This window comes from Lagenorhynchus albirostris, chromosome 4, assembly GCF_949774975.1.
Source record: "Lagenorhynchus albirostris chromosome 4, mLagAlb1.1, whole genome shotgun sequence".
Classification (NCBI taxonomy): Eukaryota; Metazoa; Chordata; class Mammalia; order Artiodactyla; family Delphinidae; genus Lagenorhynchus; species Lagenorhynchus albirostris.
Window position 1 is genome coordinate 103,842,828 of NC_083098.1, and position 13,941 is coordinate 103,856,768.

Here is a 13,941-nt window from a genome sequence, read left to right on the forward strand (position 1 = left end):
CTGGCTAAAAGTTTATCAATTTTGTTTATCTTTTCAAAGAACCAATTCTTAGATTCCTTGCTCTTTTTATTGTTTTTAAAGTTCAATTACATTTCTGTTCTAATCTTGATTATTTCTTTTCTTCTACTAAGTTTGGGTTTTATCTGTTCTTATTTTCTAGCTCCTTTAGGTGTACGTTTAGATTGTTTATTTGAGATTTTTGTTGTTTCCTCGGGTAGGCTTGTATCACTACAAACTTTCCTCTTAGATCTGCTTTTGCTGTGTCCCATAGATTTTGGATCATTCTGTTTCCATTTTCATTTGTCTCCAGGTATTTTAAAATTTTCTCTTTGATTTCTTCAGTGAACCATTGGTTATTTAGTAGCTTGTTGTTTAGCCTCCATGTGTTTGTGTTTTTTGTAGTTTTTTTCTTGTGGTTGATTTCTAGTCTCATAGCTCTGTGATTGGAAAAGCTGCTTGATATGATTTCAATCTTCTTAAATTTACTGAGACTCATTTTGTGGCCTAGCATGTGGTCTATCCTGGAGACTGTTCCATGTGCACTTGAAAATAATGTGTATTTCTCTGCTTTTGGATGGAATATACTATATATATTAAGTTCCCTACATATGAACGAGTTCCATTTTGAGAGCGTGTTCATAAGTCCAATTTGTTTGTAAGTCCAGCAAAGTTAGCCTAGGTAGCCAACTAACACAATCCACTATATAGTACTGTACTATAATAGGTTTATAATACTTTTATTTTACACAAAAATGCATAAAAAACAAACACAAAAAATAAACATTTTTAATCTTACAGTACAGTACCTTGAAAAGTACAGTAGTACAGTATAACAGCTAGCATACAGGGGCTGGCATTAAGTGAACAGGCAAGAAGAGTTACTGACTGGAGGAGGGAGAGGAGGTGGGAGATGGTAGAGCTGAAGGATCATCAGCAGTAGGAGACGGAGGGCAAGCTGCAATTTCACTCACTCCTTATATGATTGGACATGAGAACACACATTTGCACCTTTGAAAGTTTGCAACTTGAACGTTCATATGTAGGGGACTTATTGTACATCTACTAAGGCTGTCTAGTCTAATGTGTCATTTAAAGCCAGTGTTTCCTTATTGATTTTCTGTTCAGATTATCCGTCCATTGCTGTTAGTGGGGTGTTAAAGCACTTACTTTGTTGTGTTACTGTCAAGTTTTTCCTTTATATCTGTTAATATTTGCTTTATGTATTTAGGTGCTCCTATGTTGGGTGCATTTATATTTACAATTGTTACATTGTCCTGTTGGATTTTTATCATATAATGTCCTCTTTGTCTCTTGTTACAGTCTTTGTTTTAAAGTCTATTTTGTCTGATGTAAGTATTGCTAACCCTGCTTTCTTTTCATTTCTATTTACATGAAATAGCTTTCTCCATCCCTCTCCTTCAGTCTGAGTGTCTTTAGATTTGAAGTGAGTCTCTTGTAGGCAACACATATTTGGGTCTTCTTCTTCTTCCTCTTTTTTTAAAAATCCATTTAGCCACTGTATGTCTTTTGATTGGAGCATTTGGTCCAGTTACATTTAAAGTAATTATCAATAGATATGTACTTATTGCCATTTTGTTAGTTGTTTTCTGGTTGTTATTTTCCAATTCTTCCCTCAGCTTTCAGTCCTAATGAGCTTTCTGTGCCTCAGACAACTCTGGTTTTAATTATCTATTTTGCCAGGACTCTCACCTGGGCAACTGGCTTCCCTTCCATGGCTGCTGTCATTCAGCCTTAGCAGGGAATCCAGTCCTATGGTTTGTTTATAAGAACCAAATTCCAAGTTCTCTATACTTGAACGTGTGTCCACATGCCTTTTAAAGAACTTCCTTGGGACTTCCCTGGTGGCACAATGGTTAAGAATCCGCCTGTCAATGCAAGGGACACGGGTTCAAGCCCTGGTCTGGGAAGATCCCACATGTCGCGGAGCAACTAAGCCCGTGCGCCACAACTACTGAGCCTTGCTCTAGAGCCCACGAGCCACAACTACTGAGGCCCATGCACCTAGAGCCCATGCTCTGAAACAAGAGAAGCCACCACAATGAGAAGCCCGTGCACCTCAACAAAGAGTAGCCCCCGCTCACTGAAACTAGAGAAAGCCCGCGTGCAGCAACAAAGACCCAACATAGCCAAAAATAAATAAATAAAATAAATAAATAAATAAAAAGAACTTCCTTGCATTCTTCTGCCTCCATGAGCTAAGAGTAAAGAAGATTAATCCTTTTCTCTTATTCTCATATCTATCAGGTCTGAGATCTTCCTTCAGTAACCCCAGAACTTTATCTTCTTGGAGAATAATCTTCCTTTGTAATATAAGTGACAGACCTGTGAGATGCTGTAAGGCGCACTTTTTTGTTTGTTTGTTTTTACTGTGAGGGTCTTTAGTGAATAAGAACTCTCATTTCTTTGTTCAACAGTTTGTTCATCTTTATACACTTCCAGAGACAAACTGTTCTGAGTAGTTTCAAATAAACTTTTTTCTTTAAAATATCATAGATTTAAATGTATTATTAGAGCTGTCAATGTTTCAACTGTATGCCTTTCACAATTTTTCTTATTGCAAAATGATTTTTTTGAAAAGTAGTTTAATTCCAATTTGGTTTCCACAAGTTGGGTCAATTAAATTTAAGTTCTTAACCATTCAGTTGCTCTATATTTTCCATGGCATCACCCACATGTCGACTCTAAAGTATCAACTGGGGAACTCAGAACAAACATGCACACACACACACACACACACACACACACACACACACACACACTCAGGGATCCACTGTCCTATTCTTTTCCCTTTCCCTCAATAAATTCTGATTTAGTTTTTAAAAGCTCACTAGGTAATTTTGACTATCAGCTAGCTTTGGAAACTATTGAGATGGTTTCTTGTGTATCTAACTCTCTCTCTCTCTATCTATCCATCCATTATCCTCCTTTCCTTATTCTAAAAAAGATTTAAGGTACTGTCTTAATTAATATAGTCACATAGGAAAGTAACCATTTAAAAAAATAGACAAAAAGATCAATAATAGTTTAATTTTTATCTACTTTCTCATAGTTTTATGTTTTCCAAATTTTCTTACCATGTATTATTATAGCGATAATAACTTTTAAAAAGACTAATTTTTTATGGATTAAAAAATTGATCCAGTTACTTATCAGGGTTGCCCTGCTTGTGTACTATTTTATGCTTAGTGAGTTGTCAATTAACCAAGTATTTTAATTTTTAGGACTGTCTGTTCCCCAGAGGACTAGAAAGGAAAACGTTCACACCTGTTACTTTACAGATTCCTGGTAAGGCAGAAGACCTCTGAAGTTCTAACATTTTCTGTTCTTTAGGGTTCTGCAACACCCCTGGAAGGATGCGTATTATCCTCAGCCAGCAATGTTATATAAAACATTGGAATTTGAAATTGTAATCTAGCATATTGGAATCTGTGTTGGAAGAACCATTTAAGGCTCCCTGCCCAACCAGTAGTAACACCCCAAGGGCACAATTTATTTATTTCAGTGGATTGCTTCCCTCTAGTGGTGAAAGGTGGTCATACCACTTCAATTTTAGGGTAAAGTTTTTAGTCTCACATAGTTTATAAATTATTTTACACCATGGATTTCTTTGATGACAATGATTGCGATCTATGCTTTTGTGATAATATCACATAATATCTATGCTAAAACCATTAGCTCATGATTTTAACAACCAAAGCAACAACATCTAAGAAGTCGTAGCCTGTTCTCTAATTTCTTTCTGACTCACTAATTGTTTCAAATGAAACAACTTATCTCTGATTTATAATACTCCTACTATTAAGAAATCTTACATAAATGCATGTAATTGTTCTCAGTCAGCCCTTATCACTAGACAGCATTATAAGTCAGTATGATTAAGTTTCTAGAAACACAAATTTCCATCATGTGGTTATAGCCTTTGGTGACAAACAGAACAAAACCAAAGAAGGATTGTGACAATTTACTACCAGATCCAGGATTTGGTAAACAATTCATGCCTAGAAAACACTTTGTCATTTTGAGACAAATTGCTCTTAAGAAACTCAATGAACTCAGTAAGATTTCTAAATCATCCTTTGATATCCTTTTCTTTTTAACATCTTTATTGGAGTATAATTGCTTTACAGTGGTGTGTGTTAGTTTCTGCTTTATAACAAAGTGAATCAGTTATACATATACATATGTCCCCATATCTCTTCCCTCTTCCGTCTCCCTCCCTCCCACCCTCCCTATCCCACCCCTCTAGGTGGTCACAAAGAACCGAGCTGATCTCCCTGTGCTATGGGGCTGCTTCCCACTAGCTACCTATTTTACATTTGCTTGTGTATGTATGTCCATGCCACTCTCTCACTTCGTCCCAGCTTACCCTTCCCCCTCCCCGTGTCCTCAAGTCCATTCTCTACGTCTGTGTCTTTATTCCTGTCCTGCCCCTAGGTTGTTCAGAACCATTTTTTATTTTATTTTAGATTCCATATATATGTGTTAGCATACGGTGATGTCCTTTTCATCTGAACTCTCAACAACTCTCCAAGGTAGAAGGGAAGGTATTATTATCCTACCTTATTCTTTTTAATGGTTGAGGAAACTGAGGCTCAGAGAGCACACAACAAAACAGTCTCAGAAATGGGACAAGAATAAGAACCACGGTTGTCCCGCTCTTTGTGAGATGCTTCAGACTCAACATTCAGTGTTCGGCTGTGCATTTTTATTTGGACGTCCACTCACATGCTCTCAGATGTAACTCAGCCTGAGCAGCTCCTTCTCCAGGATCTCTGTCACACTGAGTGGCCCTGCCTCCACTAATCTCATCAAACGAGAAGTCTGGCAGGCCTCCTGCCCTTCTTCCTCTTCCGTCCCCACTTGTAATCAACAAGTCTTGCTGAGTTTCGTGACCCTCGTCCACATCCTGTTTCAACTTCATGTTACTGTCCTAGAGCTGCCATAGCAAAGCTCCACAGACTGGGTGGCTTAGACACCAGAAATCTATTTCTCGCAGTTCTAGAGGCTGGAAGTCTGAGACTGAGGTGTCAGCAGGGCTGGTTTCTTCTCCTTGGCTTGTGGACGGCCATCTTCTCACTGTTTCTCCACGTGGTCTTCCCTCCATAGGTGTTTGTGTCCTAATCTCCTCTTCTTCTTTTTTTTTTTTTTTTTGCGGTACGCGGGCCTCTCACTGCTGTGGCCTCTCCCGTTGCGGAGCATAGGCTCCGGACGCACAGGCTCAGCGGCCATGGCTCACGGGCCCAGCCGCTCTGCGGCATGTGGGATTTTCCCAGACCGGGGCACGAACCCGTGTCCCCTGCATTGGCAGGCTGACTCTCAACCACTGCACCACCAGGGAAGCCCTAATCTCCTCTTCTTAAAAGGACATCAGGCATATTGGATTAGGGGCCACCCTAATGACCTCATTTTAACTTAATTACCTCCTTAAAGACCCATCTCTATGTATGGTCACATCCTGAGGGTCAGGATTTCACCATAAGAAATTGGGGGAGGGGTGCAACTCAGCCCTTAACGACCCTGTTACAGCTCTGGACTGGCTGAGGGATGCCTCCCTTCATCCCTGCACAATGCAACCTATTCCCACCTGGATCCTCTGCCCCAATTCACTGTCCACAGGGATCAATCCAATATACAGGTCTGATCGTGCAAGTTCCCCGGCTTCTAATTCTTCAACCGAGCCCCATTCTTTCACAGGACAAGAGAAGACCTCTTGGACCTGGCCCTGCCTTTCTCACCTGCCTCTTTTCTCTCCACACCCCTTGTCTCACACTTGACCTCCACTGATGCTAAAATGCTTCGTGACCAGGCCATGCTGCTTCACGCCTCAACGCCTTGGCTTATATTTATGCCCTCACCCTAAGACCTTCTGCCTGCCTCTTCCTCATTCTTCACAATGGACAGAAAATGGAAGCCTCCTCTGGTTCCTTCAGGCCGATTAAAGCTCTGGCCCCCGGAACAACCTGTGGGCATGAGTGCCCCTTGGGGCATTATGAGGGACTGAATAGGGGAAGATTAATATCACTGATTGTTGGAACAGTTTGTTAAGGAAATGATGATCCAGGTCTGACACTGGGAACTCACTGTCCCAAAGAGCTGTCCCCCTCACTTCTGGAGGGGACAGCTGCCCTGGATCAGGTGGCTTGTATGAGCCTCTGGGCAAGTGAGGCTTCTTCATGGTTTCACATAGACGCCTCAGTTTCTTCCCATTTATGGCTGGCTACATATGTATTTCTATTTTATATACATTTTAACTTAGACTCATACCTGTGAGGTTGGTACTCATTTGTGGAGATATTCATTTATATTTCCTTTTCCCCAACCCTTTCTCTTTGTCCTTTCCAGCCGATCGCAGGCCCCAGATCTCCTGGCTTCAGGGGTGGATCGTGACAACATGGGACACAGGAGGGTTATCAGGGTGGATTTCCAGTCCGGGGGTTTTCCAGGCTGTGAATCATGCCCAAGCATTCAGTCAGAGAAATGGCTCTGCCTTCACATTTTAACCAACTCCTATCTCATTGTAGTAGCTCCTTTAACCCCATTATAACCTTTAAAATAATATCATGTAAGCACTTCCACACCAGCAACTTTATCGGAAACGTTACCCCCTCTCCGGCATGTGATTACTATTAATGATTTTATTTACAAACCCCACTACCACCCGCGTGAAGCTGTGTCAGGAACCAACTTTGTCCATCCCCCAGCCTCGTGCTGTAATTAAATGGAACGTTTGTGTTTCATGTTCCTGGTGTGTAAACTGCCCAGACAATGTCCTATTCATCTTTGTGTCCTCAGGACCCAGCGCTGGACACAGAGTAATGTTCCCCAAATATCTACTGCAAATAAAGTTAACATAACCAGAACTATGGGAGAACAGGGGTGTCCAAGTAAATATTTCCAAGGAGTTTTAGCGAGAAGGTTTTGGTAAAGGAGGTGGGGAGTGGAGGTGAAGGTACACATCGAACAAGGTTAGCTAGGAATTGATCGTCATTGATGCTGGATAATGGGACTGCATTATAGTAGTCTCTCTGCTTTTGAATATATTTGAAATTTTCCCTAAAAAAAAAAACCAGAAAAAAAAAACACCCAATAAAGACCTGTTTGTTCATAAATAAGCATGAGAAAGAAAGCTTTTTTCTTTTTCTTTTTGGGATTTGTCATAATGGTCCTTAGTTGAGGAACAGGGCAGTGACTTCCATCTCTTCCGGGGAGAAGCCAGATCAGGATGTCGCTTGTGTGGCTAGTCAGCCCTTGAGGTGGTGTTGCTAATTCCTGAGAATAAAACCTTCATTTAGCTGTAGAAGGGAACAGTTGAGTAATACAGTGATCCCTGTCATTGGCTCAGATTTTGTAAACAGCTTCATTTTTTAAATTTTTAAAAAATTTTTACGGTACGCGGGCCTCTCACTGTTGTGGCCTCTCCCGTTGCGGAGCACAGGCTCCGGACGCGCAGGCTCAGCAGCCATGGCTTACGGGCCCAGCCGCTCCGCGGCATGTGGGATCTTCCCAGACCGGGGCACGAACCCGTGTCCCCTCCATCAGCAGGCGGACTCTCAACCACTGCGCCACCAGGGAAGCCCAGCAGCTTCATTTTTAATGATGGCGTGAGTGGAAGATTACAGGAACTGGTGGGATTGTCTGAAATGTCAGGACTGGAATCTTTCATTGCAGGGGGATGCCGTGAGACTTGACACTGATATATTCATTAGAAGTCACAAAGAAGAGAGTGGCATAGAAATAAAAGAAGAGATTTGACATTTCTGTGTGAAGAAAGGGGGATGAAAATAAGTACATGATGACATACAAAAATTACAAGGTTGGGACATTATGTTACAACATGGATGAACCTTGAAAACATTAGGATGAGTGAAAGAAACAGTCACGAAACCCACATATAGTATAGTTCCATTTATATAAAATGCCCAGAATAGGTAAATCCATAAGACAGAAAGTAGATTAGTGGTTGCCTAGGGTTAGGCTGGGAAGACAATGGGCGACTGACTGCTAACGGGTATGAGGTTTCTTTTGGGGGTAATGAAAATGTTCTAAAATTGTAGTGATGTTTGTACAATTCTGTAAATTCACTAAAAACCATTGAGTCATACATTTTATTATTTTAAAGAAAGATTTTATTTTTAATTAATTAATTAATTTTTGGCTGCGTTGGGTCTTTGTTGCTGCACGCGGGCTTTCTCTAGTTGCGGCCAGCGGGGCTGCTCTTTGTTGCGGTGTGCGGGCTTCTCGTTGTGGTGGCTTCTCTTGTTGCGGAGCACAGGCTCTAGGCACGTGGGCTCAGTAGTTGTGGTTCGCGGGCTTTAGAGCGCAGGCTCAGTAGTTGTGGCGCACTGGCTTAGTTGCTCCGCGGCACGTGGGATCTTCCCGGACCAGGGCTCGAACCTGTGTCCCCCGCGTCGGCAGGCGGGTTCTTAACCGATGCGCCACCACGGAGGCCCCCCAGTGCCACACTCTAGTAACCAGGGGAGCTGTGATTCAAACTGAGGTCTCTGTCTTAATGCTCCAAAGTCTGTATTCTTTACACGTTGAGGGTTTCATAGCCGGCAGGGGACAGTACTCTAAGAATTTTCTTCTGACTTTTTTTTGAAGCACTAAACTGGGCCAGCTGCATTTTTTGGAGTAATTAAGAAATGTACACCAGAATCACAGGGGCCACTTATTCAAAATAAATAGGACCAGGACCTAGGCACGTGTACTTTGCAAAAGCTCCTCAGTGGTTCAGATGCACACTCCTGGTTCAGTCCCCCTGGTCTCAAGCCTCTGTTAGGAGGCTTCTGAGGATTGTGATGAGTGAGTACAGAGCCTGGCACTTGATATATGAGAACTATCATTAAGGAGTCCACTGTTTGGTTTGCAGGGCAGAAATAGAGACACAGATGTAGGGAACGAAGGCATGGACCCCAAGGGGGGAAAGCGGGGGAGGGGTGGTGGGCGGGTGGTGGTGTGATGAAATGGGAGACAGGGACCAACACACACACACCAGTATGTATAAAATAGACAACCAACAAGGACCTGCTGTATAAAAAACCATAAAACAAAATTCAGTAAAACAACAAAAGGAGTCCACGGTTTAATTCCCAGTCTTGCTATTAATTTGCTTTGGACAAGGCATTTCCCTGCCCAAGTCTCAGTTTCTTCATTTGTAAAACAAGGGGTTTAGATGAAAGAAACAGCTAAGGACTCTACCAGTTAGACATCCACTGATTATGGGACCAACAGTCTCTTATTTGCATAAAGCAAATTACCTCTCCTCTCTTTTTTCTTGAATTAAAAAACCTAAATTTACCCTGAACTTTGTCTTGAAAAAAAAGGGGCTATGGGAAGAGGGCCAGGGACGGTGACACACAGACTTCTGATCGTGCTTACTACTTAGTGCACTCTTTCCCTGCAGAGACAAGGCCAGTATGCCCCTCCCCCCGGAGCCAGCAACATTTGGGGACTCGAGGCATCCGGACACGTGGCAGCGCTGGGGCCTGGCTGCCAGGCACACTGTAGATCGGGGACCCAGCCACGGTTCTGCCGCCTAGTGGCGGCCAAGCTCAGTATGTCCCTGTCCCTGAAGGGCTCCCCATGCCCATCGCGGCAGGACTGACCATGCCCCAGGCTGCCACCATCCCAGAGGCCTGGCTCACCGCCTTCCAGCTGTTACATCTCTTGGGTGAGGGCCACCTGACCCCACCCTATGCTCAGTCCATACAGCATGGTTCAATTTCTTCATGACTCAGCCACCTGAAAACCCAGCAGTCCTGCAGGGCAGCTTTGATCTGGCCACTGAACCACTCCCAACCCCAGCACCTCAGCCTACTGTACCACCAGTAGTATCAGGTCCTCATACTATGTAGCAATACTGAGGCTGAAAATCACGGTTAGCAGATAGAGAACCTGGAAAGCGCTGGATAGAACACCTGTGAGCGTCGTCACTCCGTAAGCCCAGGAGTAGTCCCAGCTTCTCAGTCATGCTAAGCTTCTCTCTGGGAGCCCTAGCGCAGCAGAAGGAGCCATTCAATCAACTCTTTAATTCCTCCCCAATCCCACTGAGGTCAGCCAAGAGCTTACATGAGGGTCCCTGGCTTTGGGGAGCTCAGCCTAACTGACAAGACAACCATACTGTTTGGAAGGGCGGCCCTGTCTCTAACTACAACAGAAGCTCAAGATGGGAAAAGTTGGTGTGGGCGAAGGTGGTCAGAGAAGGCTTTCTGGAATAGAAGGACTTGAAGGGTGGTAGAGCTGTGATGGACAGGTGGCATACCAAGGTGGCCTAAGAGGGTCAGAGATCGGCTGCTTCACTCAGAAGTGAAGGATATCAATTATAATTTGTGAAAGATGAGACTGGGACTAGATTGTGGTAGCCTTGAGTGGCAGGCTATGTGGACTGGACACAAAAGCCAATCAAGAACCAGTTGACATTTTGAGGAGGAAGGGACATACTGAAATCTCCATTTCAGGAGGAGCCTGGTGTCTGGGTGTGGTGCCTGGATTTGTGAGACCAGCAGGAGGCCAGTTTCAGACTGAAGAGGGGCTGGCTTCAGGTGGCGACAGCGGGAATGGTGGTTCTTCTTACTCATTCAGATGTAGGTCAGAGATACGTTTTGGTATTATTTCATAGGTAAAACAGAGATTATAGATGTGGCTGCTAATAACTCTGTTTCCAAAAGTTGTTTCCTACTTTGACCAGAGGCAATAAGACAAAAAGTCAATATGTTCTCTTAAAACAGCAAGAGATTTGACATTTGGTGGTCCCAGGGCCAGGTGATCATGGTAGAACAAGCCTATGTGGAGAATGTGTAGCAGTTGCAAAGTAAAGAAAATGGTTCCTGTACTTTCTGTCACAGGAATTGTTCAGCCTGGAGACCCTGTGATAACCCATGCAGGAGCAAGTGATGTGGGCACAGCTGCCATCCAACTTACCTGGATGGCTGGAGCTATTCCTCTGGTCGCAGCTGGCTCCCAGCACAAGCTTCAGATGGCAGAAAAGCTTGGAGCAGCCGGGTGCAGACCCATCTCTCGCAGCTCTCGTGTTTGGTTTTCTAGCAGATGCTGTACGGTCTGCTGAAGCCACCTTCTCTTTCCTCTGTTGCTTTGTCAAGGAAGAGGTTGGCAAGTAGAGTTCTCATGCTAGGCGGTCCTCCAGGGTGGATGATCCGTCCCTCATCCCAAATGGGAGTTAAGTCTGTTTCTCCAAATCACCACGGCAGCCCAGTCACTGTTGTAATAGCTGTTCCCTTGAGGTTTCGTCTGGTGGCAAAATGTTGCTGAATTGCCTTCGTTCTCCTGATACCTGTAACTGCCTATCCAGCTTCTTGAGCTTCTGTGTCTCAACTATAAAATAGGTACAATGGTAGTAGCTCCCTCAAAACAGAGCCGTGCTGATTCCAGGGTTGGGGTGGGGAAAGTACTACAAGATGAGATCTTCCTATGCCATAAAGAAGGGCTCAGAGAACAGTGTGGACATGTTAAAGGAGGAGGAGCTAGTCAGGAGGCCCTCTCACTGGCCACGTTTGGGACAATTGAGCATCAAAATAAATAATGAAATAGTAATGATTAATAAACCCTGGAGTAAAATAGGAATCCATGACTCTATACTGATATAAATATATGAATAAACACAAATAAATTCTTCCTTAACATTGGAATGCCAACTAATAAGCATAGAGGGAATAATGGAATTAGAAAAAAAAAACATTTTGTAACCACCATGGCAACAATTGTTTCAGGCAAGAACCATCAATGGATGTTAAAACTAGTGGGTGAGAATTTGATGGGAGATAAGATATTTACATAGTCTCAAGGTATCTCTCATCCAGATACAGACTAATTAGAACATGCAAAGTAGTAACTACAGTGGAGAAACCTGTCAATACCACTCTCCAAGTGGTCAAAGTTAATACCACCAGTAATAGGACATAAAGATAGCAAGTGACTCCTACAGGATTCTCTGGGATGGTCCCAACAGCACTTTGGAGGTATTCCTGCGAGGAATGCACAGTTGCATCGAATCTTGAGGACACATCAGGCAAACTTAAATGGAGGGACATTCTGTAAAGGAAATGTCCTGTGTTCAAAAAAAAATCCAGGTCAGGAAAGCCAAAGAGGACTGTTCCAGTTTAAAGGACACTAGAGAAACATGATGACTAAATGCAACCTGGACGCTATATCAAGGTTAAAACGGAAAAGAACTATAAAGGACATAAGGGGAATGATTGACAAAATTGGAATAAGATCTGTAGATTAGATAACAGAACAGTGTCAATTTCTTGATTTGATCTTTGCATTGTAGTTATGTAAGAGAATGCCTTAACATTTTTTTTAAAGGAAATACACATTAAAGAGGTAAAGCGCTAAATTGTCTGCACCTTACTCTCAAATGGTTCAGCAAAAATTTATGAACACAGACAATGCACACACATGTCCCCACGGGGGACAGCACCCCTCCCCAGCTGTTCCCCTCTGAGGCACCCGGCCACCCCCCATGGGGGACAGCCCATTTACCATGTTACAGGGTTGTTCTGAGGATTAAAGGAAACCAAGAGGGCAGTGGCTCCCACCAGGCCTGCACTTCGTAGGCGGGACAGGCAGCGTCTGCTGTGGCTTTTTAGTGTTACATTCATTCCTTCCTAGCTGCCCACACGTGGGAAGAGTTGTTATGTCCCAGGTACCCTGAACCCCCGGCCACCTCCTCTCTGAATCGAGCATGGTTTACTGAGTGCAGGTCTGCTCTAGCCCCTTTGGAGTCTCAAAGAAGGAAGCAGCCCCTGCCGTTCTCCAGAGCATTAAGGATGCTGGGTGGCTACCTAGGCCATTGGATGTCCCAGGCCCATTCTCTGCTCTGCTGAGCCCTCAGCACGAGTGGCCCTCGCTTCCTGCATGTCTAGCTCCTGGTTGAGCTGCAGGCCCAGCTCGGATGCCTGCTGCTATGAGTCCCCTTCCCCCGCTTCAGCTGGGCTGGGCTGGGGCTGCTTTCTTCTTTGAGACTCCAAAGGGGCTAGAGCAGACCTGCACTCAGTAAACCATGCTCGATTCAGAGAGGAGGTGGCCGGGGATTCAGGGTACCTGGGACATAATAACTCTTCCCACGTGTGGGCAGCTAGGAAGGAATGAATGTAACACTAAAAAGCCACAGCAGACGCTGCCTGTCCCGCCTACGAAGTGCCAGGCCTGGTGGGAGCCACTGCCCTCTTGGTTTCCTTTAATCCTCACAACAACCCTATGACATGGTGAATTCGTTTCCTGGGGCAGACGTAAGAAGGTACCAGAACCTGGGAGCTTCCAACAATAGAAATGTGCTCTTCACAGGTGTGGAGGCCAGAAGTCCAAGATCAATCCTGGACAGGGCCATGGCACCTTCTGAGGGCGTTACATCTGTTAAGACCTTATTTCCACATAGCGTCATATGAGGTACTAAGAATAGGAATTAAATATATATTTTGGGGGACACCATCCAACCCATAACAGATAAGTAGTGCTATAAATATCTCATTTTACACATGGGGAAAAGAAGGCCACAAACCTAGGGATTCTGTGCACGACCACTCACTCAGGTAATAAACTTCTGGACAACAGTGGCAGGATGGCCAGCCGGAGTTATCAAAGAGGATCTGGGCTCTAGGTAGACAAGAAAAGTAGCTTTTTAATGAGCCCCTTCTGAGTACCACACTGAACATTGCTCACACTTCCTATGGCAGCTTGTTTCTCCTGCAGATAATTCTGTGAGCTGGGTGTGGCTTCTGGAAATTCATGTGCAGAGACCAAATCACAGAGGAGTAGATGAACTGTGTATGGAGCATGAGCTAGTGCCCATAGAAATGGGGTTTTATCCCTGCTTTGTAACCCTGAGCACTTTTTAACCATCAGAACTTGAAAAATGGACTGTACCCTTAGTGCGAGGTGATGAGCTCCCTGTGTCTGGGG

General features: G+C 44.0%; 1 pseudogene; it reads left to right on the forward strand.

The window, feature by feature from the left end:
* The window catches only part of LOC132519116 (quinone oxidoreductase PIG3-like), a 37,241-nt pseudogene that overhangs the window by 22,906 nt on the left and 394 nt on the right, over positions 1-13,941 (forward strand).